The sequence below is a fragment of the Chelonia mydas genome, chromosome 7 (assembly GCF_015237465.2).
Source record: "Chelonia mydas isolate rCheMyd1 chromosome 7, rCheMyd1.pri.v2, whole genome shotgun sequence".
NCBI lineage: Eukaryota > Metazoa > Chordata > Testudines > Cheloniidae > Chelonia > Chelonia mydas.
Window position 1 is genome coordinate 89,707,749 of NC_057853.1, and position 25,217 is coordinate 89,732,965.

General features: G+C 43.9%; 1 protein-coding gene across 3 annotated transcripts in view; it reads right to left on the reverse strand.

The window, feature by feature from the left end:
- The window catches only part of LOC102938945 (putative lysosomal acid lipase/cholesteryl ester hydrolase), a 144,104-nt gene that overhangs the window by 31,279 nt on the left and 87,608 nt on the right, over positions 1–25,217 (reverse strand). For all 3 annotated transcript variants that reach the window (XR_005226291.2, XR_006292533.1, XR_005226294.2), the window contains one exon: positions 632–762. The gene's annotated coding sequence lies outside the window, so the exon portion shown is untranslated. The remainder of the gene's footprint in view (positions 1–631; positions 763–25,217) is intronic.

The window sequence follows — 25,217 nt, forward strand, 5'->3', positions numbered from 1 at the left end:
CCCTATTCTTCATCATAAGCAGCAGGTCAGGTCTACTTGATTTGTTTTGTTTTAAAGTTCTTCCTCAGGCCTGACCTCCACCTTATAAACCTGTAAGGGGAACATAATTCTCAGCTGATATTAATGTTCTAAATCATTTAAATTGATTCAATTTAGGCTCCTTTGAAAAATAATCCCAGTCTTACTGCATTTGTTTCATGATACTATTTCATATTTTTTAATTGAATGAAGTGCTGCTGGGTAATGATCTGATCGGGGAGAAGAATGCATACTCCTGGTGTAGGTGTTCACAGGAAAAACATCATGAGTTGAAGCCTGTTCAGCTAGTTAAAACATTACTCCCAGCCAAGTTATTTTATTTTATTTACTTTGATTTTTAAAACAGGGCATGAACCCTTAGCTCTAAATACCCTGCCATCACTTAAATCACAAAGTTATACAATGCAAGACAGCACCCCAGCCAGCCTTAGCAGGATCCGGCTATCACCAAGTAATAAAATAAACTTATCCTCTCTCAGATCCAACCCCCTTCTTTTTACATTTTCACCAGCACAAGCCCAGTAAGATAGATGTATATTTATATTGGTGAATAGGCCAACTCCCCTAACCTATTCATTTCCTATCTGCTCACCTGGAATAGCACACTGGCTATCAAAGCATGCCTTCTCTCCACAGCTTGTCCACTAATGGTGCAGCCATCATGTTTCACTCACATCTGGGTTTCTTGAGGGCTTGAGTTGGTGAGCCAGGATAGGTCTTATTCTGTCACACCGAAAAAATAAGATTTGTTGGTGATGGCAGTGGGAGCACATGTACCAGCAGCAGCCACCACCTGCCAAGTTAAAATTCACTACTTGCTGGGTCAACACTGCAGTTCTGAAGCTTTCTTGCAATTTATAATAGTATTTGGATTCTCCCCACCTGAAGCCATCCCAGGTGGAGGTCCAGGTGGTGCAGAAAACAACCACTGACTGATCAATGACATTCACTGTTAGCACCGTATCTCACTTTGATCCAGAGGCAAGAAACTCTGCAGCAGGCAAGTCTCCAATAATCTGCCCACATGGAGAGGTTCTTCCTAATCCATTAAAGGTTGTTTTGTGCCCCGAACATGAGGGTTTCCTAGTTTCCAAACATTTTCCTTTAGTAAGGATTTTAAAATTAATAATAATGTAACTCTGGGCCTGTAAACCCACTGCTAACTGACCAACCAGCCCTTGGAAACTAGACCTTTATATTCTCTCAACGTGACCAAACTAATTGCAGTGCCTAAGGCCTATCCCCTTCCTATGGGATTACAGGGATTTAGAGATTTTGACATCCTTTATCTGAATAGTAAGAAGTGATCTGGTAAGGCAATAGCCCTCAGTTTCTGTAGGTAAGGCAGAGAGTAAAGTACACTGGAGCGCAGCAGGGACTGCCTAAACACCTTTCCCCACACCCAGGAACCAGAGGGAGTCAGGCTTGGAATCTCAAAAGGTGTTTATGCACCTAACTTCCATTGAAATCAATGGATAGTGCCTCAAAGAATTTTCCAACTGGATTAAAATGGCAGTTGCCAGTTATCTAAAAGATTGCTTAATGATTCACTAATAAGTTATGAGTCTTGGAACACAGAGAAGTTCCAGAAGGGAAGAAAACTAATGTTCTGCAAATATTTTAAAAGGGTATGTGTTCCTGTTATGGGGCCGTCACAGGATAAACAAATGTGCAAATGCCAGATCACAGGACTCTTGTGCCAAATCTAAGATAATGGCTTTTAATAAATTGTTAATAAATTGTGATCAAAAGTGACACCAAGATTAACTGTATGCACTGCTTCCAAGCAAGTTAATCTACATGGTTTATTAGTCCATACCAGAGGGCTGCAAGAATACAGAACCAGCCTCCTTCCCAAATAGAGACAAGATTTCCTCCTACTATCCCCACTCTGAATCCTAACATGCCACTGCTCTCACTCTGCACCCCTCCCAATCCAACTCCACACACAAGTGTTTTTGCTGAACCTGTACCTCACATGTGCATTACATCATTGAGATCCAGCTCTGATGAGATACTGAATTTCAGCAGAAGGCTTTGTGCTTTAGGAGATCAAACTGTGACAAATTTTGGCACTCCATTTACAAGAAATGCTACACAATTAGCAGCAATTCTCAATCCAATACTGGTACATGTTCTATGGACTCTTGCATAACTCTATAGTTATTGCTTCTGTCAAGTTAGTAGAGACAGTTACATATTAAACAAATATGGATGAATTTGTTCTAGATATGACAAAGCTTGGTGTAATTCCCAGGTTGAATGATACAGAGATTACTTTAATTTTAAGAATCAGAATACCTGTTTATCTGAGAATAATACATCAGAAATACATTCAAACTCTAAAATGCAGAAGTGGGTCTGTTTGATCAAATTTGGGAGTGTCTGGATCCATGGTTTTACTCTGGCTCATTAGAAAGATCAGAGACACCTGCAAATTTGATTCTAGATATGGATTTTGAACAGCTCCAAAACATGAGGTAGTTTTCAGCTGGGGTTAGAACACAGCTTGAGAAAAGACATTACTTTTCAAATTTGGGTGAAAAACCCTGGCCCTTTAAATCCAGATCAGGGGAGCTGTAGGTATAAATGTCTCATGCACAATCCCCATAAAGTAGGGCTCACCTTGCATTCCACTCTGATTTCGCACTATGCATACCAAGAAATCAGGGAGTCAGAACAAAATTCCAACTAAAGAAAACTTTTAATTCATAAAATAAATATTTATATACAGAAAGTAACTCTGTACTGAATTTCGTCTGCCAGTTTGTTGCTTTGTCACCCAGTTTTGTGAGATCCCTTTGTAACTCTTTGCAGCCAGCCCTGGGCTTAACTATCTTGACTAATTTAGTATCATCTGCAGACTTTGCCCCCTTACTGGTTACCCCATTTCCAGATAATTGGTGAACATTTTGAACAGCACGGGTCCCATTACAGCTCCTAGGGGGACCCAGCTATTTACCTCTTGCCACTGTGAAAACTCATTTTATTCCTACCCTTTGTTTCCTGTCTTTTAACCAGTTACTTAACCATGAGAGGACCTTCCCTCTTATCCCTTGACTGTTTACTTTGTTTAAGAGCCTTTGGTGTGGGACCCTGTCAGGCTTTCGGAAAATCCAAGAACACTATAACTGGATCAACCTTGTCCACCTGCTGACACCCTCAATTAATTCTAATTTAGACTGTTGAAACAGGATTTCACATTGACTCTTCACTAACATATGTTCAACTAGATGTCCAATAATTCTTTTCTTTACTATTGTTTCAACCAATTTGCCTGGTACTGAAGTTAGGCTTACCAGCCTGTAATTGCCAGGATCGCCTCTAGAGACTTTTTTTTTTTTTAAATGGCATTATGTTAGCTATCCTCTAGTCATTTGGTACAGAGGCGGATTTAAGTGACAGGTTACATACCACAGTTGTTAGTTCTGCAATTTCACCCAAGAGTTCTGAAGGAACTCAAATATAAATACCATCTGGTCCTGGTGACTTATGACTATTTAATATAACAATTTGTTCCAAAACCTCCTCTATTGACACCTTAAACAATTCCTCAGATTTATCACCTAAAAAGAATGGTTTGGGTGTGTGACTCTCCCTCACATCCTCTGCAGTGAAGACTGATGCAAAGAATTAATTTAGCATCTCCACAATGCCCTTGTTTTTCTTGAATGCTCCTTTAGCACCTTGATCATCCAATGACCTCACTCATTATTTGCAAAAAGTACAGGAGTACTTGTGGCACCCTAGAGACTAACCAATTTATTTGAGCATAAGCTTTCGTGAGTTACAGGTGAGCTGTAGCTCACGAAAGCTTATGCTCAAATAAATTGGTTAGTCTCTAAGGTGCCACAAGTACTCCTGTTCTTTTTGCGAATACAGGCTAACACGGCTGCTACTCTGAAACCACTCATTATTTGGCAGCCTTCCTGTTTCTGACACACTGGGAAAAAAAAAGTTTGCTGTTAGCAAAGGCAACAAAAACTAATTGCTCTTCAAAAAAAATTTTGGCCTGCCTAATTATATTTTTATACTTGACTTGTCAGAGTTTATAGTCCTATTTTCCTCAGTAGGATTTGACCTCCAATTTTTAAAGGATGTCTCTTTGCCTCTAACCACCTTTTACTCTGTTGTTTAGCCGTGGTAGCATTTTTTGGTCCTCTTACTGCTGTGCTGTTGTTTTTTTTTAATTGGGGTATACATTTAGTTAGGGTGACCATGTTTTCCCAAAAGGAAAATGGGACACCCCTATGCCGGCCCAAGCCCTTCCCCCCACACCCCACGCAGGGCTGCCCGAGCCCTCCCTGCCTCCTGGCTATGCAGGACCAGCCTGAGGTCCCCCTCCCCAGTGGGGCCTGCCCGAGCCAGCCCACAACCCCCCCATCCTGGTCTGAACCCCACAGCTGCCTGCCCACACGCAAGGCTGGCCCTCCGAGTCCCCCACACCGCTCGCCCACGATCCTCCCACCGCCCACGGGGCTGGTGGTCCAAGGCCCCCCGCCACATGCCCACCCAGGGGCCACCCAAAGGCCCCTGAACGTGGGGCAGGCCAGCCAGCCTCAGCAGCTTTTCCTAGCCGTCCCTCCAGTGCGGGGCTGGCATTGCAACTCCTCCCCATTCCTCCGTGCCACACTAGGTCCCACATCCGGTGGGGGGGTCGGCAGCGAGGTGAAATGCTTCTTGCAGACTGCTCCCCCTGCCAGGGGGCCAGCGGAGCCCCTCCACTTGGGGGATCAGGGACCCCCATCCCCACAGGCCGTCCCAAGCGCCAGGCAGAGGGCACAGTAGGTGCCCGGAGGAGGAGGGAGCACGCCCTCCCCTGGCTACTCACCCGGGCAAGGCGGGAGCTGATGGTGGCGCGGCGGGGTTGCTTCCCGGGAAGCACAGGGGGCGGCAGGGCAGGAGCAGCTGCGGGAGCGGCGGAGCCCCGGCTGCTCCTGTCTGGGCGTGCTCTCGCTGCCCATCCCCAGCACTGCTGCAGCTGCCGCTCCAGGAGGCAGCCCAGGAGACCAGTGCGGAAACACACTGGGGAGAGAAGATGGGGGCACGGCCGCTTGCTTCCCTCCACTGCCGGCTCTGTGCTGCGATCCCAAAAAATGCGGGACAATTCACTCATATTTAACAAAAAGTCAGGACACCTGGAAGGCGGTTAAAATACAGGACTGTCCCATTAAAAATGGGATGCCCAGTCATCCTACATTCAGTAGGAGCCTCTATTATGGTGGTTTAAAGTAGTTTCCACACAGGTTGCAGGCATTTCACTCTTGTATCTATTCCTTTTACTTTCCATTAAACTTGCATCCTCATCTTTGTGTAGTTCCCCCTTTTGGAAGTTAAATGTTACTGTAATGTGTTTCATGGGTACCCTGGCCGCCCCAGGAAGTTAATGTAATTAAGTTATGGTCCCTTTTACTGATCAGTTCAACTATATTCAGTTCATGGACCAGATCCTGTGCGCCCCTTAGGACAAAATCCAGAATTGCCTCTACCCTTGTGGGTTCTAGGACTATCTGCTGCAAGAAGCAGCCTTTAATGGTGTCTAGAAATTTTCTCTGTTTCCTATCCTGAGGTGACATGTACCTAGTTAATATAGACAGTTGAAATCCCCCATCATCATTGGGTTTGTTTTTGTAGTTTGTCTAATCTCCCTGAGCATTTCACAATCACCACCATGCTGGTCAGGTGGTCAACGGTATATTCCTACTGCTATACTCTTATTATTCAAGCGTGGAATTTCTATCTATAGAGATTCTATGGTACAGTTCACCAGCGTCATTACTGTCACCACCCAAGTGCAAAATATCCTTTTGACCCAGAAAGGCGCAGTTGGGAATTCCTTCCTGTGGAGTACCCTCAAGCCCTTTCACCCTCTGGCTCCCTCTTCCCACCCCCCGGGAAGAGCTGATTATAAGTAATCCTCCTCTGGTTCCTTTTGGGGCTCTACTGTGTAGCATAGGAGCATCATATGAAGAGACTAGGATGGTCCCAGTACAGCCAAGACAGGCCATTTTTGCTTATTGGAGGTGTTCTCTTCTTGAGTCAATGTCTTTTGCTAGTAGTAGGATGTGACAGTCTGTACCCTTATGTTCACCCTTTTTACAAGACTATGCTAAATTTTGTAAAAAGTATGCCTTTGAGGTATCATTTGAAAACTCATTTGTTGATCATTATTGTCCTGGTAAAATGTGTGACAAGATTGTATGTAAAGTTATAAAATTCTACTAGGACATTGCTGAGACATGCTCCAAGTTTAGAAAAGCAGGCACAAACCAGTTCCTCAGAGACAAAAGGCAAAGTGACACCACCTCAGCCAGGTGTCAACAAAATGAAATAGACCATCAGCTGGAGAGGATTCTCAAAGAAGAGGAAAAGGATAAAAATGAGGAACAGAGGCCCCAAATCATCTCTCTCCCTTCATCTCTACTCATGGCCTCAACAACACTTAAAGATCAAAGGAAGACTGGGGAGAGATCCTCTCTGAAAGGAGTTCAGTCAGTAAGTTTGCTACAGCAGTTGGTGAGAGAAACCTTTGCTTTGAATTCACTTAGCTTGTTAAATTAGGTATTAATTTACATTTTACCTTTTAATTGGTTGTAACCAATTTTGACTTTCATGCCTCATTACTTGTAATCACAAAATTTATCTTTCTGTGGTTAATAAACTGTTTTTTTCTAAACCAGTATGTGTTTGGGGAATTTCATTTGAGATAATGAAATGACAGACTTTTCATAGGAGCATGTGTTGCCTAGAAGGGTGGTGGGCAGTACAAGATGCACATTTCTGGAAGAAAGGCTAGGTCTGGGAGCCTGCTAGTATTACACTGCATTGTTAATCATGAGTGATTGACTACAGCACTTATTCACTATAGCGGAGAGTGATTGACATGCCGGAGGCTGTGTGTGAGCAGACCAGGAGTGGTTGCTCTTACAGCAAAGCAGGGTAAGAGGCACCCACTGTTGGTGAATTGAAGGAACACAGCTGTCCATCAATGCTGACAGTACTCTGGGGAATATCACAGGAGGGAGGCATGGTAGAAAAGAGCAGCTGGAGACTGCTGCTCCTACTGTTAAGGTCTTACATTCAGGGGATGAGAGAATAGCTCACCTTCCTTAGTTTAGTGCTTGATTTCATGAAGGTAGCAGGTTCACTCCTCCTCAGACCATTTAGGTAGCAATCCCCTCTCTACCACCCCTAATGTTCTTGAGTACTGTACCTTTGGAGCCCAGTCCCTCCTGCAGAAGGAGCTCTGCTTGAGCTAGTGCCTAAAAACAGCAATGTGTCCATAGCACCATAGATGGCCATTCAGGCTAGCCACCCCCAAGAACAATCCCACCTCATGTCCTGGCTATGTACTCAAGCAGCTACTCCATGCCGGTGTGGACACACTACTAGCCACTAGTTGAGGAGACGTAGTACAGATACATCTACGTGAGCTGGGAATCACACCTGCCAGCTCAACTGCAGACATACTCACAGTAGCCTTGTGACAGATCAAACGTGTGTGTATATTACAGAGTCATAGATCCTTTTCTAGATGGTTTGTTGCAAGCCTGATTTGTGACTACATCTGATAAACTGAGTTGTCAGACCCACAAGGGCTTCTCCCCTCAGACTGAGGTTCACAAACATATCATTGGCTCCTGCTGATCCACCTGTATAAAAGGATCTCTAGAGTTTTGTCATACTGCAGTGCACTCCGATGAATAAATTCTACAGATCCATTCTTCCCTTTGTTTCAATGAGCCTAAGGGCTGGAGGCAGGCCTCTTAACTGAATTGCGTAAGTCTCAGAAAATGTTTGGTTCACAAACTAGGAACAGGTTTAGGGGGAGAGAGATGTGAGAGTGTATCTGCTATTATAATAAAAGAGTCCATTTCCTACATGTGCCAAGAGAGCCACTGACTTCCAGATCATGCCCTTGGAATTATTCGTTGCAGGTGATCAAAAGTTTCTAAACCTACAGACCTGCAACTCTCTGCATTCTACTAATTACAGGGAGCGGTGCAGAACCAGATCTCTCAGAAAAATCAAATCTCCCAAGGACATGTTTGGTCCTATTTTGGGGAAGTGGTAATATTCAGCCCACTACTACTGAAGCAGATTTTGCTATAGTGAATGCACCAGCAATATTATTCCTGTGTTCCACTAAGAGTACTTTTGTGCTTGCTCTGGTTCCTTCAGTGGGATAGGCACATATCACTCAATCACTACATTAGATACAGCTACTTGCATAATCAGACGTAATACACAACTAAAGAGGATTGTGTGGATAGAAAAACCCAGAACAAAGGGGGTTTCTCTGTGTCATCCACCATCTTTAATAAAACAGATTTCAATGAGTACATAGAATGCATCATTTTGATTTTATCTGAAACAACGGAAGGCTGGATCCCATTTGGATCTGACATCTGAATCAAAGCATACAGTGTAGTTATAGCCATGTCAGTCCCAGGATATGAGAGAGAAAAGGCAGGTGAGGTAATACCTTCTATTGAACCAACTTCTGTGGCTGAGAGAGACAAGCTTTCGAGCCAAACAGTGCTCTTTTTCAGGTTTGGGAAAGCAGCATCATAGCAACATGCAAGGTGGAACAGATGGTTTAGCATAAGTAATCAGCACATATTGTAAGGGACCAGTCAAGAAAGAGTAACCTATTAAATCCTCGGCAGTCATAGGACAAAAAAAGGGCTTAGCGATTACAGATTGTTGCAATAAGCCATAAAACTAGCATCTCTGATCAGTTCATGATTTTTAGCATCTAGCAGAGTAATGAATTGAGCCTCAAAGGCTCATCTTTTGAAAGTGGTGGGCAAGTTTCTTTGAGGATGGAGGACTGATCAGAGTGCTCACTTTGTGAAAAGTGGTCACCCACCATGATAGGGTATTTCTGACCGTCTGTGCACTTAATGCACTATTTACCTTACAAAAGTTTTGCAGACAGACTTTTTTAGCACGTACATTTAAATGACATACTGTGACATTTCACAACACATAGGAAGTTGCCCCATGTGTTAATATAATTTCACGGAACTGAAACTAACAAAGGAAAAGCTGGGGGGAATCTGTGGAATCCTCCACCACAATCACATCATTTTTTCCAGTGGCCGTCACTTTAGAATCACCTTCTAAGGTCAAATGGATCATTGCTCAGTCAAAAACAGATGGAATCTGAATATGACCCTGAGTTACCAGCACCTTCAGATTTATTAAGTCTATGTTTAGATAAACTAAATTCAAAAGACTAATGGTCTAATCATCAGCCAAGAACTATCAATATGTGAAGGTCTAATTAGCACAATATTTTACTTTTTGGAAGCCAAGTGTTGTCTATGGCTTCTTGTTCACAATAAGGTAAAATATGATCAGAAATTGTGCTTATGTTTTTACAGCAGATATATTCCCTAATTATATCAAGCATTATGCAAAGAAGAACTATAGCAGTAACAATGCCAGCTTGGTTGGACCAATATTGTAGTTTTAAGCAGGGCTCTGCTGTTTTATGAGTTACACACGTCTATTGTCAGAGGCTTGACATGACTCACAAAAGATGTACATGTACGAGATGCACTGACATCAGTTCAGTTTTCTGTTGGATCTTAGCTTTACATTGGAATGCTGAAATCATGTTAACTTAGGATCCAACCCAACTCCTGTCAAAGTCAAGGTCAATGGAAAGACTCTGTAAATGTTCTGTGAACAAGAAATGCCTGTTCTATAGCACCCACTTCTAAATGTCCCTGCTGCAGCCTGTCTCAGTTTCCCCCTCAATGAGGTAAGGGGTTCACTCTCACAGCCTGCAAAGAGAAGCCAAACATTCTCTAATTAACAGCCACATGGGTCTCTTATGACATCTACTCAAAAGAGCACACAAATAATAGCTTAAAGGCTCTTACCTCAGAGCCCTAGTTAGGACTACTCAGAACTTCAAAGTCCCAAAGCAAAAGTCTCTAGGCCTGGTAAAGCCAGTCTTCAGGGAGCTAAAACAGGATCAGTCTCCCTTGCCAGCTGTGCTGCCTCTCTAAACAGAAAGAAAAGGAGTACTTGTGGCACCTTAGAGAGCTTATGCTCAAATAAATTGGTTAGTCTCTAAGGTGCCACAAGTCCTCCTTTTCTTTTTGCAAATACAGACTAACACGGCTGCTACTCTGAAACCTCTCTAAACAGAGATTTTCAGCAGCTTCTTTCCAGTCCACCCTGGCTACCTTACTAGCTCAGCTTCCTATAGCAACCCCTGCGTCTGCTGTAAGGGCCCAGGCTTCTCCACTGCCTGCAGAGCTCTGCAGTTTCTCCCCCTGCTTGCTTAAGGTCTCTCCCAGATCTTGCAGCCCTTAATCAGTCAGATAAGTCCCACCCCTCCCAGGTGCGTGAGGCAGGGCTAATTGGACAGGCTGGCCCTCTCTAGGCCTCTGACCCTCAAGGGTGCAGACCACTGTTTTACAGATTCCCACTGACTTCTTTAGGAGTTGGATCAAACTCTCCATTAGAAATAAGTGTATTGACTGAACTAGGCTGTTCTCTCCTCTGTGCAGAAAGTAAATATACCTTTTGAATTTGTGGGTTACATTTTTTATAGTAATTCTATCCACCTTTGCAATAATTACTTTTTTTAAAATTTAATTACACGAATAAACAAAGGAATTATACATGGACTGAATGAATCTGGAAAAATAGATTGACTATGCCATGCAACATCTAGCCAAACTGGTTCTCAGTATTGCTTCGAATTGTTCCTGAAAGTCCCACAACTGAGTGCAACTTCCTGGGGAAGACATTACAGTGTCAAAATGCTCTTTAATTAGTTTCCTTTCCTAGCATGCTTTTCCCTGGAGTAATTGCTACTGAGTAGAGGTCACAATAATGTGGCTCGGTGTAATGGTGGTTTGGACAAATAAGGTTTGTGGACACCCACCACCCCCAATGACTTAATCTGCTACACTCATGGCACACACTCCAACACCAGTTATGCCCCACAAACACCGCTTCAGATTCTGCTGCTGCTGCTCCTCTCTGTGATGAGCTGGGTTCTGCTCCTTCTACAGCCGCTCTGCTCCTCACTCCCTTTCTGGTGCTGCAGGAGGTTGGGTGGCGGTGGCATCCAGGAGTTTCTAATTGCCCCCCTCCCAAGGCCTGGGGGGGGGCAAGAGGGAGTTCCTTTGGCTCCTCCCCCACTCTGCCCTGGGAGGGAGGCAGTGCAGGGAACTGGAAAGGAGGAACCACTCAGGGGATTCTTCCTGTAGCCCCATAAGAGGATCTGAAAACCTGCAGTCCATTAGGAAAATCCATCAGGTTGGCCGCCTTGTGGAAGGGGTGTCAGGCTGATCACTAGCAAGACAGGACAGATATAGTTCTGACAACTGTCAGGGATGGCCTAGGTATACTTAATCTTGAGCTTTTTGGAGGAGGGGAGGGGAGTTTGTGTTACCTTTCATCCCCTCACTTCCCATAGGTGAGGCAACAAAAGGAATTTTTCACATAATTCCAAAAACTTTGATGTTTCTCTACCCTTATGGCAAGTGCAGTCAGGCAAGCTATGAGATCCTTACTGTGCCCCATCTAGAAATGTCCCTATGCTTTCAGTTCTGGGTCCCACACTTACGTTTAATTCCACTCTAACCCATGATGTTCAGGATTAGTTCAGCTGGTTCTAACCCACTCTGTTCAGAATGGCTGAGCAATTATTTTTGGCAACTAGAAATTTCAACCAAAAATGCACTTTTGGGGGGGCTCCAAAACTATTTGTGAATTTGAAGTGAATTCAACAAATAGTTCTGGTAAAAAAAATATATATTTTTCATATAATTTTTTTTCAGAAAAAGTCAAAACATTCCCAGTTTCAACCACCTTAAAACATTTTGCTCAGACTTCTTCATTTCTAAACATTTTAATTCAAACCAGTATTTCGTCTTCAAATTTGGCCAATTAAAAAAGAAAAAACACAAAAAGGTGAAAAATACCCCAAAACCGTCAAATTGAAATGAAAAACTTGAAAAAAGTTGTTGTGAGGTAATCCAATCACTTTGGTCAATTTTAAACATTTTTTTTTCCAATTTTTTTTATTAGACAACAAATTTCAAAAAGATTGATTCTGGTTGGAATAAAATCAGGTTTTTTTTTATTTGGGAGTTTGGTCCCCCAACCAAAAAATGCATTCTTTGCTCCTCTCTAACCATATACCTCTCGGAACTTTTGCACAGGCACTGCTTCAGCCACGTGGCTCAGCTGTTGGTATGAAAAGATAAAAATCAAATTAGAACTGAACTGCTCCAAAAAAAAGGTCTGATCCTGCAGGCAAAATTCCTTTGATTTTATGTCTGAGAATTGCAACACCAAGCAAAGTTATTTGGTTGGGCATGCAGAGGCAAATTGTCAGGAGTAAGGCCCTGCAGCTGGCCTAAAGAGCCAGGGAGGCTGTTTGATGGATCGCCCTGCCTGATTGGCTGAGGAAATTAGCAGGCTGGTTCTTAAACTCAGCAACAGCAGCAGCTTGCTAGATGCTCAATGCACATACCCAGGAACTCTCTACCTCCCTGTGTTCATCTCTTGCCAAGCCCTGCTCCTCCACAGCACCAGCCCACAAGGCACCCGGCCTTGTTCCTATCCTGTCCCAGCCTTGCACCTGCCTCAGAACCCACCCTGCTGCTGCCTTCCCTGATTCCTGGTAATCTGGCTCGGACTCCTAGCTCTGACTCCGACTCTGTCCTGACCCCTGGCTCTGACATTCGGACACTGACTCCAGTTCTGACCTTCGGCCCTGATTCTGGCCCTGTCTTGACCTCTGGCTCTGGCATTTGGGCGCCAACCACTAGACATAACCACCTATGACCCAGTCTCCTGACACAAACATGTAATGTGGTGAAAGAGGTTTCTATGTACGTTAAACATTTATGTGAAAATTCTTTGAACGCTGCTGCATACAAATAAATATACACCCACAAATCCTATTTACGTTCAATTTACAATTTACATACAAAAAGTGGAAAGCTTAATGAACACTGTTTTATGTACATAAATTCTACTATGTGCATGCACAAGTGATAGTGCTCCAAAGTTGCACATGCAAATGGAAGCCACATTTTGAAAGTGTGATCTGTAATGGTTAAAATGATTTACCACAATACAGTAACTCCTCACTTAAAGTTGTCCTGGTTAACGTTGTTTCATTGTAACGTTGCTGATCAATTAGGGAACATGCTCGTTTAAAGTTGCGCAATACTCCCTTATAACATTGTTTGGCAGCCGCCTGCTTTGTCCACTGCTGGCACGAAGAGCAGCCTGTTGGAGCTAGCTGGTGGGGGCTTGGAACCAGGGTGGACCGGCAGCCCCCCATCAGCTCCCTGCTCCCCTAAGTTCCCTGTGCGGCAGCTGCCCAGCAGGCTATCAATTGCTGGGCAGTTCAGCTGTCCCTCCCCGCAATGTCATGTGCTGCTCCTGCCCTCTGCCTTGGAGCTGCTCCTAGGAGCCTCCTGCTTGCTGTGCAGAGGGGGGGAAAGAGGGATGCTAATGTCAGGGTGTCCCCATCCCCTGCTCCTGCCCCCCCGACCTTATCTCCACAGAGCAGGGGGAGGGAAGGGAAGGATGGACATGATAGGGCTCAGGACAGAGGCAGCTTGCTGGCAGCAGCTGCAGTCTCAACTTGCTGATCTACTTAAAAAGGCAATGTACTTAGAGTGGCATCAGCATACTTAAAGGGGCAATGCGAGTCTCTCTCTCACACACAGGGTACGCGTCTCTGTCTCCCCTCCCTCCATTCCTCCTGCCTTTTAGAGTGTCAGGCTACATTAACAACAATGTGTTAACCCTTGAGGGCTCAGCCGAGTGCTAGTTCATCATTTAGCAGTAAGGTATTCCCTGGGAAATATCCCACCCCCTTCCACCCTCTGACTCCACCACCTCAACTAAGCTTCACAATCATCATTGCTGTGTACAGTATTAAATTGTTTGTTTAAAACTTATACTATGTATGTGTGTGTGTGTATACATATGGAAATATAGTCTTTTGTCTGGCGAAAAAAATTTCCCTGGAACCTAACCCCCCTATTTACATTAATTCTTCTGGGGAAATTGGATTCGCTTAACATCGTTTTGCTTAAAGTAGCATTTTTCAGAAACATAACTACAATGTTAAGCGAGGACTTACTGTACTAACTAAGGTTTCAGAGTAGCAGCCGTGTTAGTCTGTATTCACAAAAAGAAAAGGAGTACTTGTGGCACCTTAGAGACTAACAAATTAGCTATGCTCAAATAAATTTGTTAGTCTCTAAGGTGCCACAAGTACTCCTTTTCTTTGTACTAACGAAGACAGTTAGCTAAATGGGTTTTCTACAGAATTGTTCCTCTACTTTTATGTACACTAATAATGAAATGTTTATAAGAGTTCAAATTAAGTTTACTCAATGCACAAGACTAGTGGTTAAGGGTAAATACTGACATAACGTGGCGTGGTTTCAATGCATAAACCTTAAAAGGGATTTGCATCACTTAAAATTCATGTCCATGACAATGAATAGAGGTGGATGAAAATAGCCAAAATATTCATAAATATTCTTGAGAAGTGGTGCTGTAATTTCCTAGCCTTTTTTTAAATGCATGAAAATGAAAGTAAGTCCTTGTCTACACCAAAATTTAGTTCACAGCAAACTGCACTAACAGTTCTTTAGAGCAGCGGTTCTCAAACTTCAGCAACCCGAGGACCTCCCTTTTGATTTAAAAATTTTCAGGGACCCCCAAGCCCTCCCCGCTCAGTCCCAGGCCCTGCCCCCACTCCACCCTTTCCCTCAAGGCCCCATCCTGGCCCCACCTCTTCCTGGCCCCTGCTCACTCCATCCCTCCTCCCTCCCTCGCTCAGTGTCCCCCACCCTCACTCACTTTCACCAGGCTGGGGCAGAGGGTTGGGGTATAGGAGGGGGTGCAGGGTGCGAGCTCTGGGAGGGAGTTTGGGTGCGGGAGGGGGCGTGAGGTGCATGTTCTGAGAGGGAGTTTAGGTGTGGGCTCTGGGCTGGGGCAGGGGATTGGGGTGCAGGAAGGGATGAGGGGTGTGGCGCTTACCTCGGGCGGCTCCGAAAGGGACCGACACATCTCTCTGGCAGTGGCTCCTAGGCGGAGGGGTCAGGGGGTCTCCACACATTGCCCCTGCCCACAGACACCACCCTCCGGCCAATGGGAGCTGCGGAGTTGTCTCTTGGAGTGGGGGCAGTGTGCGGAGACCCCCTGCCCCCCCCGTCCCCCACATAAGGGCTGCAGGGACGTGCCGGCCGCTTCCGGGAGCGACACAGAGCGGATCCAGAGCAGACAGGGAGCCTGCCTTAGCCCTGCTGAGCCTCCAAAGGAGGAGGAGTTGATCAGCAGGGCCCGTGGACCCCCTGGAGTACCCTGAAGGTCCCCAGTTTGAGAAACACTGCCTTAGAGCATTTTGATTTATTCTGGTTTCAAAGTAGGGTAGATCAAAGTGCAATACAAAACTGTTTGTGCATGTCAGCATGGTCCATGTGGACAGTTAGTGCACAGCAGGCCTGTGAGGGATAGATTTACACCCTAGCTTGCCACAAACTGGATGTTCATGTAGACAAGCCCTAAGAAAGTTTTATGAGGAAAAAATGGTCAGAGAACACAAAAATATATCACAAATAGAATGTGAATAAATATTCATGAGTAGATCTGGCCAAAATTTGGGATTTCTAGTTTACAAGAAATTTTGACATTTCTCAAAATTTCTCAAAAACTGGAATTTCTGAAAAAAAATTGTTTTGGAAAACCAACAGCTGGTATTTCCTTAATGAAATAAGCCTCCCAGACAAGCTGCTGCTGACTGAAATTGACATTGTCAATTTCACGACTGCTAATGGCAACAGTTCAATGGACAAGAATGCCAATTCAGTCAGCAGCAGCTGAGGCTCTCAGGGTCTACAAGGGCAGCCCCACCATGCAGACTGCCCCAGTACCAGGGACCCCAGTGCTTTCTGACTAGCTCTTGCCGTGAGCGTATTTGCATTACACATGCTCTCATGGCCACTTTGAAAATCTTTTTTTTTTATTTGCACATTTAAACAATTACAAATAGCAAACAAATTTACAAAAATCATGACCTGTTTGCAAATCATGCAAGATTTCAGAAAGTAACTCCTCCATTTTATAAATCTTAGGGCTTGTCTACATGGTGCATTAGTCCACACCATTAAATTATTACGCACACCAGTATGTCATGCACTAACTGGTCCATGTAGACCCATGCTGGCTCATGCTAAAATTTACCTAGAGAGTGTTAGTGTAGTACTGTTTGAAATGGTACTATATTAATGTGCATTAGGGAACTTGGTCCAGTTGGTACACATGGTCCAGTTGGTGCATGACAGACAGATGCACAATAGAATTTACACCTGAGCTGGACTGGATTAATGCACTGCTGTCGACAAGCCTTTATATCACCCGAGCAGGAAAATATCATGAGACTTAAATGAATCATCACATAGCATGAAGATTGAATGATGAATAATAAATACTCAACCAGCTCCATAACAAGCCACAGGAGTTGAACTCTTAACTTCCATTTGTGCCTTTGAATGTTTTTGAACAAGTTTTAGTAGGAGGTTTTCAATAAAATAGTTATTAGTAAGCAAATTAGCAAAAATCAAAACCTGACTACAGATAACTTGCAAACACAAAAAAGAACTAAATTAATCAAATAAAGTATTCACAATATATAATTTGACTAGCTGACCTTTTTTTTTTGCACAGAGGTTAGTCATTTTTTATTATTTCAGTTTGTACTTCTCAACCTCCCAAGTCCAAAATGTAAGCAGATACAATGTGTAACGAAGAGCCAAAAATTAGGAACACAAAAATTATTCATACAGGATACTTAAAATCCCGTAGGATTCATTCCTCTAGAGCAGAGGTGGGCAAACTACGGCCCGCGGGACCATCCTACCCGGCCCCTGAGCTCCCAGCCAGGGAGGCTAGCACCTGCTGTCCCCCTTCCCCCACGCAGGCAATGTGGCTGTCTCCAGCGGGGCTGCAAGCTCCTGCTGCTCTGAGCAGCATGGTAAAGGGGTCGGGGGCAGGGAGGGGGGGTTGGATAAGGGGCAGGAGGTCCTGGGGGGCAGTCAGGGTACAGAGAGCAGGGGGTGGTTGGATGGGGTGGAGGTTCGGGGGGGCAGTTAGGGGTCGGGGAGCAGGGGGGGGTTGGATAGGTGTGGGAGTCCCGGGGGGGGGGGGGGGGCTGTCAGGGGCGGGGGTGTGGACAGGGGTCGGGGCTGTCAGGGGACAGGGAGCGGGGGGGTTGGATAGGGGGTGGGGTCCTGGGGTGCAGTTAGGGGGGGTCCCGGGAGGGGAAGGTCAGGGGACAAGGAGCAGGGGGGGTTGGATGGGTTGGGGGTTCTGAGGGGGTCAGTCAGGGGGCAGGAAGTGGGAGGGGCCAGATAGGGGCCGGGGACCAGGCTCTTTGGGGAGGCACAGCCTTCCCTACCCAGCCCTCCATACAGTTTCGCAACCCTGATGTGGTCCTCGGGCCAAAAAGTTTGCCCACCCCTGCTCTACAGTAAATAACCCTTTCTATAACCTCAATTTACTTATTCTTTGTTTCTCAAGCAAATAATTCTCAACAATAAAAATGAGGGGACACCAAATTTGTATGAAACATAAGTAACTTTTGGAGTAAAATGAGTGATATCCTCTGAAGGTTACTTTTCAGTTATTGAATATGACAAACTGTTTTCATTCAGATGAGATTTATAAATTGAGGGGTGTGGGAGGAGAGCTACATTTGAAATCAGAATAGCACTGGGGGAGAAGGGGTTCTTTGGTTTGGTTTTTAATTGTGACCTTACCAAATGAGGCCGCTTTGGTTTCAGCTATTACATCTTGATTATTGTAGGTATTCTGTTTTGAGAAATTAAAACCCCTGCAGCCAGAAAAGTGTTATTTCTGTACTAACTTGCAAACCGCCTTTAATAGTTTCCCTTACCCCAGAGATACTGAAGACATCTGTGGTTTATAAATTGAGGAGAAATCTCTAGAGCAGAGAATCTGGAGCTGCTGAAAGGAAGAAACTGTATTTGCAAGACCTAGTAAAACAATTGTAGTGTTAAGACGATGCTGGTATATTTATAAATTATAACTAGGCTTGGGAGGATTAAATTTTTATTGGTACATGTATGTAAACATTGATTTCACCATATACACACAAACTGACAAAAATATTCTCATTGATCATTTAAATTTACAGATGAGAAAAGTAAGAAAAATGCTGCTTGAGATCTTACTAGAGTCTGCTTTAAGGGTATTTACTTTATACATTTTGACATGTGGTGTGGACAATTTGTGTTATAATGGTTATAAAGTTTAACTTTTTGAATCTCAACATCTACTGTCATTGCATAATTGTCTGACCACCCTCATAAGTTCCCACAACTGTGAAAATTTAAATAGACAAAAATAAAAATAAGATGCTTAAAACCCATAATTTTGTACAACTGTAAAAATGCAATTATATAAAAATTAAAAATGCTTAAAAATAAATAGTGATATAAACATCCACAAAATTATATTAAAAAAATTCAATTCTGCCAAGCCTGATTATAACACTGATATGGAAGAGGAAGACAAAAATACAGCAAGACAAATTAAAAAAGAAAGGTAATTGAATCCATGTTCTGTGCCAAGGATTAACATTTATTAATAAATTAACCAGCAGCATGCTTGGACCAAAACTGAGTGATTCTAGCACCCTCTTGATGTGACCAATGAAAGTCTCAATTTGACAAATGATGCCAAAGTATAACAGTTTATATTTCTAAAGAAAACCTATTTTTTACATTAAATGAATATTTTTAAAAATTTGATGCATGTGAGGTGCATATGGTCAAAATAGGCAGTTCATGCACATAAAGAAATCTTTGGAGAATGCCTTTTAGATTTCTTATTTAAAACACTGTCTATTATTTCATTCCACAAGATGTGAATTTAAAAACCCATGCAGGCAGCTTATGTTTTCTAGAACCAGATCCCTAAACATTGCCCCCTCGGGTTTTGTAGCAGGTTTCCTCCCTCTTCTGATCATTTTTTGTGCTCTATATCCCCCCACTCTCTTCAGGATACCTCCCTCCCCCACTTCCTTGAGCTGAGGCCCATGCTCGCCAATAATATTTGCTCCAAGGTCTCTCTCCTCCAGATTTCCTCTGCTTCACGCTGTTTAATTCAAACCCTTGTGCTACTCCCAATCCTACCACAACTTGATTTCATGCTTCCATTCTTCTTTGGCTCATTGGCCTCTTACTACACTCTGGTTAGGAGGCAGTAAAATGGACAAGTGAAATGTCACTAAAATCTCAATTTCATTTATCCTTCACATCATATGCAGTCACAACCACCAGCAGCACATTGATGAGGAGGAGCTGGCTGAAGATAAACCCAAGTGAGAAGAATGTGGTTGGGGAAAACACTTTGCTGCCACCACGGTACTTCCTTCAGTCAAGGATAGCTGTCTCCAAACTGTCAAGCTAGTCCACACTTAAAGGGCTCCTCTAGATTCCTCACTGACACTGGATTCTCCGATAATATGAAGGGCATAAAATACATTCATTATGTACATCTAGCTAAGAGACTCTGTGCTTTTCTTTCTGACAATAATCCACTCTGTCATAAATGACTTTGTTACCCCCAAAGTTGATTATTGCAACATACTATATCTTGCCTTGAAAACACAAGCCTTGAAAAAGTAGCACCTCCTGCATGAAGTGCTGGAACAAACAATTCAGCCCCACTGACTACCAAGTGGACATCATTCCTGAATGCCACATGCCCTATAGGCTCCCTATTAAATGTGCAGCCATTCCTCCACATAGCAGCAGCAGCATTGCTATGAATGAGCCAATCCTCCCCTCATCCCTGATTAGTTTAGAGAGGTAATAGGAATCCCACTCTGACTTCCTGTTGCTAGCTCTCCCCTCACTGAAGGATGGGAATGCCACTCAGAAAGAGAAACTGGTGGACGGTGAGCTGGCATACAACTGGGAAAGAGTAGTAATGAACGGCAGTTTGGACCTCTCGGTTATCAGTTATTCATTTGTTAAGGGCCTGGAGTTTACTGCGTTCCACCCTACTGTTTAATTGCTGACGGTGATTAAGCATATGTGTGGCTCTCCTTGGGTGTCTTTTTTAATGGCTCAGTCAATGGCACAATAGATATATTAAGACATATCTGTGAACTGTAGCTATTCTGGGATAAATTTCTGCCTCCCCTAGACAGATTCTGCACCCCAAAGCAAGTAGGCAATAAAAGCAAAAAGGTGAGCCCTCACTACAACACTGATTTCAAGTTTCAAACACAGAGTCAAGTTTCAGGCCTACTCCTTATTTCCAAAAGGTTGAGTGAGCTGGACCCAGGATACTGAAGAACTGCCTCGCCTTTGAGACCTCAAACACCCTCCACAGCTCTGCTCCTCAGGAGCCTTGGTACTGCGCCTGCCTGAAGCATGTGCACAGGAGACAGGATTTTCTCAGCAGCCTGCCCAAGACTATGAAATTCACTCCCACAGATTAAGAATGACCACAGACCTGGCCATTTTGCAGTCAAAATTCAAACCTCACCTCTTTGACCTTGCTTTCCCAGGAACTCTGAATCTACCGCAATTTACATAAAGCAAAACAAACTTAACTACTTAATTTACTCCCCAGGGTGTGGGGCCAGGAAGGAGAGTAAAATGTAATTGGTTGATGTAAGTCATTTCCCTGAAATGTGCTCTTGTAAGGGGACTGTTGCCCCCTTACTAACATTCAGTGAGGGTATTTTAGTTGCTAGCTCCCAGTACTAAAAAGGGGGAAGGGTCGATGGGGAATCAGGACCCTGAGACTGACAGCCCCCAGGAACAATTGGGAGAGGCCAATGCTCCAGGTCAGCCTGAATGACAGGGCGGGCAGGCTAATCAGGGAGTCAGGAGGCCAGGGAGGTCCCGTCCTCTGTGTGAGCTGGAATTGGCTGGGTCAGACAGAGTGAGGCCGAGCTGAGCTGCAGAGTAGAGCTGTGCCAGATCCAGAGGGACCAGAAAAGCAGCCCAGAGAGAGCAGACCCTGTCCTGGGAGCAGAGCTGCAGCCCCAAAGCTAGAGGCACAGCCCAGAGAGAGCAGACTTGCCCTGGGAGCAGAGCTGCAGCAACCAGAGCCAGAGGGGCCTGAAAAGCAGCCCAGGAAGCAGGTCAGTGCTGGGAGCAGAGTTACAGAAGCAGCCTGCAGAGCAGACCTGTCCTGGGCGCAGAGCTGTAGCAACCAGAGGCAGAGAGGCCAAAGAAGCAACCCAGGGAGCTAGAGGCAGAGCAGCAGCAGTACAGAGACAGAGTGGTGGAGCTGGGGCTGGAACAGTCCGGAGCTGGGTGCGGTGAGCAGCTGGAGAGAGCGAGGGGGACCCTGGGCAACGGGCCCAGCACAAGGAGACGCCTTAGCCAAGAGGCTCTGCAGGCAGGCTTGGATCGTAACCCCGACAGGTCGGGGGTGACACTGGGAGGAAGGGTCCTACCACTTACAGCCTGAGAGCGTGTGACCACCACCAGAGCAAGTGTCCAACCCACAGCATCCCTCGCAGCACAGCCAGGGCCTGAGAAGGAGTCCTGGGACTTACAAGGAACAGACTGTGAACTGCCCTGACATTCCAGAGACACTGTTTGTGATGTTCCCTGCCACAGAGCGGGTTGATGTGTTTCCTTTAACCTTTCCCATTTTTCCTTATTCTTTTTAAAATTAATTGTTGATTAAATAACTTGCATTTGCTTTAAATTGTATGTAATGGTCAGTGGGTCAGAGAAGTGCCCAGTGTAGAGAGAGTACCCCGGAGTGGGAACACCCTAGCTCCTGTCCTCGGTGACCAAGCAGGGTTGGGGGTCATGCCCCCCAGGAATCCTGGGCCCAGCCTTGTTGGGGTTACGAGGACTCTGCCAGACAGGAGAGTGGAAGGGGAGTCCTCAAGGGCAGGGAGGCCACTGGGTAAAGGAAGTGGGAGCGAGGACTCAGATCCTTTTGCGAGCCCACTTCACCGGGGTAGTACAGAAGCCAGAAAAGTTCCCCACAATAGCGGGATTATTCCCCCGCTTACACTCTGATACAACAGTGTTAGGAGTCGGCTACAAGAACCTGACTAGAATACTATTTACCCATAAATAGCACATACTGTAAATGGAATTCAACTCTCAAAAGATCCCGTTCTGACTGTTTTATATTGAGTATTGATTCCTCAAAATTAAATGAAATTTTTAAAAGAGGATTTGGTTTTACTGGGAAATTTCAAACAAAATTAAATTTCCTATAACTTGTGCACCTCCATTTGTAGCAGGAAATGTGGACACAGTCAATTTGAAATCTAGTCAATTTGAAAAAAGAAAGAAATGAGTGAAAAGTAGTTTCAGGTATTATACTTGCTGAAGTCCCCCTGCCAGTTTATGTGGCTTTACAATCATATTTTCCTTTCAAAAATACTCTCTCTTTTTGCTCATCAACAGAACCACACAGTTAACAGAGGAAACTGACTAGTTAGACAGTTAACTGTTAAACTGCTAGTACACAAAGTGCTGTCACATGTACAAAATAAATGAAAAAAAGAAAGTTTGGTTATCTAATGTCTTTTATTTCCAGTAACCTGAGTGGTTGCATGTATCAGCAGTAAGTTAAACCACCCTTTTCAGACACCAGGGTGATTTTTGAGTTAATGGTGTCCTGTTACGCTGTTCACTTGTTTTTCAGCTCATCTCTATGGTAGACCGTCTCAGCCACAACTGATTTCAGTGGCGGCTACTTGGTGATCAGCATTCAGAAATCTGCCTGCCTGCCTATTTAGGTGTCTAAATATAGAGGTAGGAAGGTTAGGTCAGACTCCCGTGTTTTTAAATCTTGGCCTTAACCTCTCTGTGCCTGAGCTCTCTCTCTTTTTTCAGTTTTGCTTTTTGCATCGTGCTCAATGGAACTGCTGGGTGCTGAGCATTTTTGAAAATCTGGCCTGTAACATACAATCACTGTCATGTACGTTAATAAGCAGCTACCATTTAATTAGACTGATTAACTCTAAATGTATTGGGCCTGATTCTGATCAGTGGAGAGACTTTGATTGACTCCAGTGTATGTGAAATCAGGATCATGCCCACTGTGTTAGATGGGGCTTAACAACAATGCAACACTTGTTAAAACACAACAGATAGGTTTTTTTTTTAAATGAAAGTATTAAATACAACAAATATCTTTACATGAAAACTAAGCACTAAAATGTCATTTCTGAATTGCTGGGGGGATATTTTCCAAGTTATTCTAAGCCACCTAAACACAGATTTCCTGTTAGCCTACACAAACTCCCACTTGCCTTCTGTAATGCAGATGTACAGAAGTCTAAGTATGTTTATTCATGGGAAATGTTATAATCCTCTATGAGCAATACTTTACAGTTGCCAAAGAAATACTTAGCCTTGGCAGGAGGAGAAGAGGAGAAATGCTATCTTTTCTCATTCAGCATCTGTTCCTCTTGATCTACTTAGATTCATATCTGATTTAGGCTGCAAATGAAATGCCTTAGGTATTGTAGTTTTTGGTGCATATCTGTTCAGACCAGCAGCACCACATAAAGTTGGAATACAACACATCAGTTGACTGCAAGACAGTTTGCCAAAATTTTAATGGGTTAGCTTTCCCCTCCTCCCTCACATGGCCAAGGGAGTTTCAGGCTCAGTTTCCCTAAGAGATGAGTCAAAACTCTGATCCACTTTATTCCCACAAATATGCTAGTGCTGAGCTATGAAAATAAGATTTGATAGGAGTTAACTCTTATAAACTGTGGTTCCAACTATTTTATTCTTGTAAGTGGTATCTCAGCTGGATGAACAAACAGCAGCCCTGATGTTTGGATTGTATTGGTGATGTACAGAATGAATTGTAATAGTTTTTGTTTGTTTGTTGTCAACACATTTCAATCCAGTTTAAAACCTTGACTCTCTGAGGGTCTGAGACTCCTATGCTTACAACTCCCACCAACCCTTCTCCAATATTGTCTCTGGCTCCAGACCTTCTCTCTGCTGCTGCTCTTCAGTGGAGAAATGGGATATCCCCAAATTGACCTAAGGAGAAAACCAAAACCATCTGAAAGGAAACTGTCTCCTCCCTACCCCACGGTTTTGACTCAGACACTGACTCTACATTTCTCTATTCCCTCCTAATCTGACCTCTTTTTTGTCTTGCATCACCTCTCCCTCTTCCCCCCTGCTCAGCCACTCCCTCCCATCTGGCTTCTTTCCCTCTGCCCCCAAACATTATTATGATCACTTACATAGCATCATAAATGTGCGAGGCAATTTAGAGAGATTAGAGAAAAAGGCTGTTCAAAAAGCTTAAAATCTAAATTAGAAAAACAGAAAATTAAGGTAACTTGTAATGGCAAGGGGAACTGACAGTTCAAACAAATATTATCAGAAGGCAAATGAATTCTGATCGAAAGCGCAAACAAATAACACCGTTAAACTGAATTACTATAATCTATAAATATATATTAGACTTTTTAAATTACTCTGTCTAAAAGTGGCATGTTTTCATCCATTCACATTGAACTTTTAATCTAAGCAAGTCCCCCCACCCCGGAAGGCACCCATTAGAAAATCCCTGTTAGAACCAGTAGCTACTTCCCCAACTGAATGTGAAAGCTGATGTCAATCAGACAAATCATACCACACATGTCTACTGCATGTAAGCTATAAACTAACAGCTCTCAAACCAAAACTCAATTAATGTACTTCTGCTTCTAACAAGAGAGAAAAAAGCCTGAAGGCATCATGTAGAAAAATCTAATTCTGTAGAAAGGTAGTGACTGAAATGTAAGGGAGGTATCGTTTGATTCATAAAAATCTACAGAATCATGTCATTGGTGTCACACTCTGCAAAATGGCAGGGTGAAGTCAGTGCCCCCCGACTCCCAGCTCCAAGTCCTCCAGCTCATGGGAATCTTGATAATACAATGTAATCAGAAATGGGTCGAGTTAGGTATCATTCAAAAGCCCTTTCCCTAGGAACACAATGGTAACAAACATGACAAAACTAGGACTATTGTGGCTATATATTCAAGAAAATATTTAAAAATCAACTTTTACCTTAACACAGGGATGTCAAACATGCAGCCTTCATAAAGTTAAATTGTAGCCCTCAACTGGCAGTAATGTCAGACT